The sequence below is a fragment of the Heterocephalus glaber genome, unplaced genomic scaffold, assembly GCF_053883595.1.
Source record: "Heterocephalus glaber isolate CG9 unplaced genomic scaffold, H.glaber_assembly_v1.0 deba00001461, whole genome shotgun sequence".
NCBI lineage: Eukaryota > Metazoa > Chordata > Mammalia > Rodentia > Bathyergidae > Heterocephalus > Heterocephalus glaber.
In genome coordinates, this window is record NW_028258308.1 from 29,466,252 (window position 1) to 29,473,472 (window position 7,221).

The following is a 7,221-nucleotide window of genomic DNA, read 5'->3' on the forward strand; positions in this document are numbered from 1 at the left end:
TTCAGTCTCAATCAAAACACCAACAGCATTCATTACAGAACTAGAGAAAACAATCCTAAAATTCATAGGGAATCAGAAGAGGCCCAGAATATCAAAAGCAATCCTGAGGAATAAGAGCAAAGTAGGCGACACCACAATCACTGATTTCAAGTTATATTACAAAGCTACAGTGAAAAAAAAAAAAGACATGGTACTGGCACAAGAACAGACATGTGGATCTATGGAACAGAAGACAGGATGAAATAAACCCAGGCACATTTAGCTATCTGATATCTGACAAAGTGGCCAAAAACACACATTGTGGGAATGATAGCCTCTGAAATAAATGATACTGAGAAAACTGACTATCTACCTGTAGACAATTGCCTCTAGACCCATATATCTCACCATGTACTAAATCAACATCAAAATGGATCAAACGTCTAAACCTTAAAACAGAAACATTTAATCTGCTGGAAGATAATAGATAATACTCTTGAAGACACAGATGGAGGCAAGGACTTTCTGAACAGAAACCCATTTGAACATGAAATAACATCAAGATATGTGATTATGTCAAATTACAAAGCTTTTGCACAGCAAAGGAAACAACCAACAAAGGGAAGATACAATCCACAGAATGAGAAAAATGTTTGTCAGCTATTCCTTGGACAGAAAACTAACATCTAGAATATACAAGAATTCCAAAACAGTAGACCTCCAAAATAAAATAGATACATCTCAGAAAAAGAAATATAAATGGCTAATAAATCCATGAAAAAATGTTCATCATCTCTGGCCATTAGCAAAATTCAAATTAAAACAGCACTGTGATTCTATCTTACTCCAGAAAGAAGGCTACCATCAAGAAATCAAACAATAACAACTGCTGGCAAGTCTGCACAGGAAAAAGATACCCTCTGCATTGTCAGTGAGAATGTAAATTACCACTGTGGAAATCAGTATGGAGATTTCTCAAAAAACTAAAAATGGAAATTCTGTTTGACTCAGTTATTCCTCTTCTATATATCTTCATGAAAGAATTAAAGATAACATATCCCAATGATATATGCACACTCATGTTTACAGCAGCACAATTAATACTAGCTAAATCTTGGAAGGAGTCTATATTATATGCCCATCAATTGAACAATAAATAAAGAAGGTGTGGTATTTATGTTCAATGGAGTAGTACTCTGCCATAAGGAAGGATAAACTTGAGTCATTTGTAGGAAAAGGGATGCATCTGGAGACCATAATGTCAAGTGGAATAAATCAAATACACAAGCTTAAATATTGTATGGTTTCTCTTATATGAGAAACTTAAGATATAATGAGCAAAATACAATATAATAGGAAATATGGAGATAAATCTTTTGTGTAATGGAAGGAGACAAAGAGATAGAGGGGGGAGGGAGGGGAGAGGAAGGTGATGAAAAAACAGTTAAGATGTTATGTACATGTACTAATTACTATGTACTGCAAACATGTTATTAACAAAAAATAAAAATTGGAAAATAAAATTTAGCATTTTAACATTTTTAAGCATTGAACTTAAGTATATTTAAGTGTCTTTAAATGCTATTTGGAGTCAGATGTGGTGGCATAAGCCTTTTATCCCAGCACATGGGAGGCTGAAGCGGGAAGATTGCCATGAGTTGGAGGCCAGCCTGGGCTATATAGTGAGTTCAAGACCAGCCTGAACTATATAAAGAGATCCTGTCTCTAAAAAACAAGTTATTTGATATTAAATACATTCACATTGTTGTGCAATTATCATGACCCTCTATCTCTAGAACTCATATCATCTTCTATAACTAAATCTGTACCCATTATACACTAATACTTCATTTATCCACCCTAGCCTTTGACAAACTCCATATACTTTCTGTGACTCTAGGAATTTAATTGCTTTGCACACCTCACATAAATGGAATTACACAGGATTTGTCTTTTTGTGCCTGGCTCACTTTATTTAGTTTTCAAGTTTATCCATATTATAGCATGTCCCTAAATTTCCTTCTTTTCAAGGTCAAGTAATATATAATAAAATAAAATAAAATAAAATACAATAAAAAGAGAGCATATATAGAATAGAATATATGGAAAACAATAGAATATATAGAGAACATATATTCTCACATTTTTATTTACCCATTCATAATGCATGGGCCTCTGAGTTGCTTCTTCCTGTAGATTATTGTGAATGACGCTACTAGGACATGAATGTACAAATATATCTTCAAGCCCTTGCTTTCAGTTTTTCTTGTTATATATCAAGAAGTAGAATTGCTGAATTATATGATAAATCTAGTTTTAATTTATTGAAGAACCATCAATCTATTTTCTATAGTGGCTGTACCATTTTACATTCCCAACAATAGTTCACAGTGTTCCAGTTCTTCCACAGCCTTGCCAATACCTTGTCAATAGTACACACCCTAATGTGTGTCGGGTATTTCTCATTATGGTTCTTTATTGGCCATTCCCTTACGGTCAGTGATACTGAGCATCTTTTCATAAGTGCATAACCACCTGTATATCTTCTTTGGAAAAATACCATTCAGTTCCTTTGCCCATATTCTAATTGTCTTTTGTTTATTTTAGTTGTTGAGTATGAAACATTTTTTAAAACTGTGTCAACACTTACTTTTAGTGAAATTGTGTATCAAAACCCATTATACAAACTAGAAAAAGGCAGGGAACCATTCCGGTTGAATTGTATTAGTCTTACAGGCCTGGAGCTGAGACCCAGATATTTTTAAGTACTCCTTTTCCCAGCTCTTCTCCACTGGCTCTTCTGCACCTTCCCCCAGCAGCAAGAATGCCTCTGGGGCACCTCCATGGAAACCTTAGATCTCACTGAAATAAACAGGTTTGAAACTGCCAGATAATCTCTAGGTTGTCTTATAACAGACTGTGTTTATGTGAAAAATTAACACATTTTAACTGTGTGAAGGAGAAGCTATTTAAAATAAAGGAACATTTATCAATATTTGTTTTCAGAGAGCATGCTATGATGTTCACTTTCTTCCATAAAGATTTTTTGATTTTGAGGCTGAGAGGTGAGGCCCATTCCCTGAAAGAACAATAACTTACCCCTGTGGTTCATCACCATGTCCTGTGACCTGGTCAAGAAGAAAGCAGGCAAGAAGGAGGAAGCTGTCAAAGGTTAACAGCTACCCAGAAAAGGACATAAGAGCATGAAGACTCTGTCATTGAACTATGGTGGAATAGAAGAAAAAAGAAGAAAAAAGAAGAGGTCAATGGCAGAGACCACAGAAGAAAATCTGCTGACCAAGAAGCTAGAGGACTTTGAGATGAAGAAAGCTGCTGTTTACGCTCTCTCTAGTGTCCTGGGATCTCATGCCAACAATACTGATGGCCATATTATCAACACCTCGCTCACTTTGCATGGACAAGCACTGCTCAGTGACACCAAACTAGAATTATGCTTAGACCAGTGTTATAGCCTCATTGGCTTAAATGAAATTGGAAAATCCATGCTGCTATCTGGAAGCACCAAGTGCCCATCCCTGAGCACATTGACATCTACCATCTAACTCAGGAGATGACCCATAGTTAGAAGACACCCTTGCATTGTGTGATGAAAGCGGTCACAGAGCAGGCTCTGCTGGAGAGGGAGGCTGGCTGGCTCATGAGGACGTGGAATATGAACAGTTCACAGAACTCTATAAGTGCCTGGAGAAGCTGGACGCCAATGCGGCACAGATGAGAGTCTCATGGATCTTGTACAGTCTGAGTTTCACACCTGCCATGCAGCACAAGAAGCTAGAAGACTTCAGTGGGGCCTGAAGGATGAGGGTTATCCTTACCAGGGCCCTCTTTATTCAGCCTTTCATGCTGCTCTGGGATGAGCCCACCAACCACTAGGTCTCAGATGATTTTGTGTGGTTGGAAGAGGAACTAAAGATATTTAAGCACATTCTGATCCCTATGTTCCATTCTCAGGATTTCCCGAATGGTGTCTGTACCAATATCATCCACATGCACAAAAAACTGAAGTATTAGATGGATAATTATGATTAGTATGTGAAGACACAGCTGGTGGTGGAGAACAAAATGAAGAGGCTTCTCTGGGACCAAGATCAGATTGTACAACATGAAGGACCACATTGCAAGATTTGTTCATGGCAGTGCCAAGCTAGCCTGGCAAGTCCAGAGCAAGTAGAGGACACTACAGAAGATGATGGCATCAGAACTGACAGAGAGGGATATGAGCAACAAGAGGCTATCTTTTTATTTCTCACATTTTCTTGTCACAATATGACAAGATCCTTCCACCTATTTTTATGATGCAGAATGTGAGCTTCAAGTATACAAAAGACAGGTCTTATGTTTACAATAAACTAGAATTTGGTATTAGCTTGACATACAAGTGGCTTTCATGGGGCCCAGGGGAAGCTGCTAACTGGGCAGCTACTGGATAGATCATGTCCAAATAGGGCATTATCAACAGCATTACAGGAGCAGCTGGATTTAGATATCTTACCTTTGGAGTACCTGATAAAGTGCTACTCTGAGATCAAGGATGATGAAATGAGGAAGATCACTGGGTGATACGACCTCCATGAGAAATGGCAGGTAAGTCCAATCCAGAACCTGTTGGATGGGCAGAAGTGCTGCATGTGCCTGGTGTGGCTGGCCTGGAAGAACCACCACATGCTCTTCCTGGATGGGCCTGCCAACTACCTGGACATCAAGACCAATGAGGGGCTGGCAGATGCCATCAATGAGTTTGAGGGTGGTATGATGCTGCTCAGGCATGACTTCAGACTTATTCAGTAGGTTGCAAGATTTAAACTCAGGCAGATGGATATTAAAGATGGTCCTCCTCCTCCCTCTTCTGACTTCCCTATGAGAGGTCTGAGTGTTCTGGTGATTGAGCTGCTGTTGGGGCACCATCAGCCTGCTGCAGTGTAGCTGGGTCCATGAGGTCTTGTGCACCATTCTGCTGATGTCATGATCTGACCTCTCATTCCATGAGTCTCCCCTTAGCCCTGGTTTTGTTTTCTAGTTTCACTTACTCATAACCAAACATGGTCAGAAAATATTAAATGGAAAATGTAATGCTAATAATAATTCATAAGTTTTAAGTTGTGCACTTTTCTGGGTTATTTGATTAAATCTCACACTAATCCATTCCATCTCACCCAGGAAGTGAATTATCTCTGGGTATACAACCCTCTCACACTGTCTTAGCTATCAGATTGACTATCACAGTGCTTGTATTCAAATAACCCTTATTTAACTTAACAATGTGTCTTGTAGAGGAAGTTAGGGGACAGGTAAGGAAAGTTCAAGGTCTTCAATGAGGTTTCTGGCAAGTAAAGAGTTAAACTCTGGCTAGAGAGAGTAGCTAAGAAAAACAAAGGGAGAGCTGCCTGGCCTGGCTCACTTCATGCCAAGGCTCAATTCCTTCCTCCCTCCACTTCCAGTTAAGCACAGAAAGAAATAAAGCAGAGCGAAGGCTGTGTTATAAAAACTCATTTAGTATATAAAATATGCACTAACACTTAGACAATCACACACACATAAATATGTGTATGCATATATTTTATTATTCTCTCGCCATAATAATATACTGAAATGCACCTGTATCCTTTCTGTTAATGCAGCCTTGAATGTAACTGCTGTAAATTTCACAAGATAAGCACCTGGACAGCAAAAAGAGACCAAATAGCTGATTTCTCTGGCTAGTATTTCCAGTCATATTTAAACAGAAGTGGTTATAATGGGCATCCTTGTCTTATTCTTGATTTCAGAGGGAAAGCTTTCAATTTTTCCCCATTTAATATGATGTGGGTTATTAATTTGTCATAAGTGGCTTTTTGTCAGATTCAGGTAAGGTCCTTCTATAACTACTTTTATCAGAGTTTTTATCCTAAAGGAGTGTTGGTTTTATTAAAAGCTTTTTCTGCATCTATTGATATGATTTTGTGGTTCTGTCCTTGCTTTTGTTTAAATAAATGTGATGTATCACATTTATTGATTTGCATATATTGAACAATCTTTGCAACACTGGGGTGAAAGCTACTTGGCTATAATGTATATCCTTTTGATGATGTGCTGCATTCTATTTGGCAATATCTTGTTGAAGATTTTTTTTTGCATCTATGTTCATGAGTAGATTGTTCTGTAGTTTTCTTTTTCATTTGGGTCTTTGTCTGATTTTGGGATCAGAATAAGGCTGGCTTCCAGAAATGAACTTGGAACAACTCCTTCCCTTTCAATTTCACTGAAGTTTGAGGAGAATTAGTGATATAACATCCTTATAGTTTTTAAAGGTTTCAGCAGTGACTCCATCAGATTTTGGGAATTTTTTAGTTGGTAAGTTTTTAAAAAATTCCTGCCTCAATTTCACCCCTTGTCATTGGATTATTCAGTGTTCTCAGGTTTTCTTGGTTTAGTTGTGGAAATTTGTATGAATCTAAGAATCTTTTCATTTAAGATTTTCCAATTCATTGGAATACAATTTTTTTTTTTTTTTTTTTTTTGGCACTGGGGATCGAACTCGGGACCTTGTGCTTGCAAGGCAGGTGGCAGCACCACTGAGCTAAATCCCCGGCCCACAATTTTTCATAATAGTTACTAACTCCTGGATTTCAATGGTGTCTACTGAGATTTTGACTTTTTCATTTTTATGAAGCAAAACGCTTATTGGTACATTTTAGGTATACATTATGATAACATTCATCATAGGGAATTTGTGAGTCTTTTCTCTCTTTCTTCTGGTAAATTTAGCTGAAGGTTTATCTATTTTGTTTATTCTTTCAGAGCCAGCTCTTCAATTTGTTGATTCTTTGTATTTTTTTTTAGTCTCAATTCATTAATTTCTATTCTAATCTTTATGATTTCCTTTCTTCACTTCAGTCTGGGCTGATTGTTGTTGTTTCTCAAGCATCTTGAAGTTTCTTTTTAGGTTATTTATTTGAGCTTGCCCTGTTTTTCTAATGTGAGCACTGAATGCAAGGAGTGTCCCTCTTAGGGTGGCTTTCATTGTGTCCCATTGGTTTTGGGGTATTGTACTGTCATTGTTGTCTGCTTCCAGAAATTGTTTAAATTCTTTGATTTCTTCAGTGATCTATTGGATGTTCTTAAGTGTGTTATTAAATTTCCAGATATTTCCAGTGGTTTCTTTTGTGGTGTAATTCTAGTTTCACTGCACAATGGTGTGATAGTAAACATGAGATGATTTTGATTCTTTTATATTTATTTCAA

At 37.4% G+C, this 7,221-nt stretch overlaps 1 pseudogene; it reads left to right on the forward strand.

Annotated features, from left to right (window-relative positions):
- Positions 1-3,095: 3,095 nt before the first annotated feature.
- LOC101701616 (ATP-binding cassette sub-family F member 2-like) lies at positions 3,096-4,788 on the forward strand (annotated as a pseudogene).
- Positions 4,789-7,221: the final 2,433 nt, after the last annotated feature.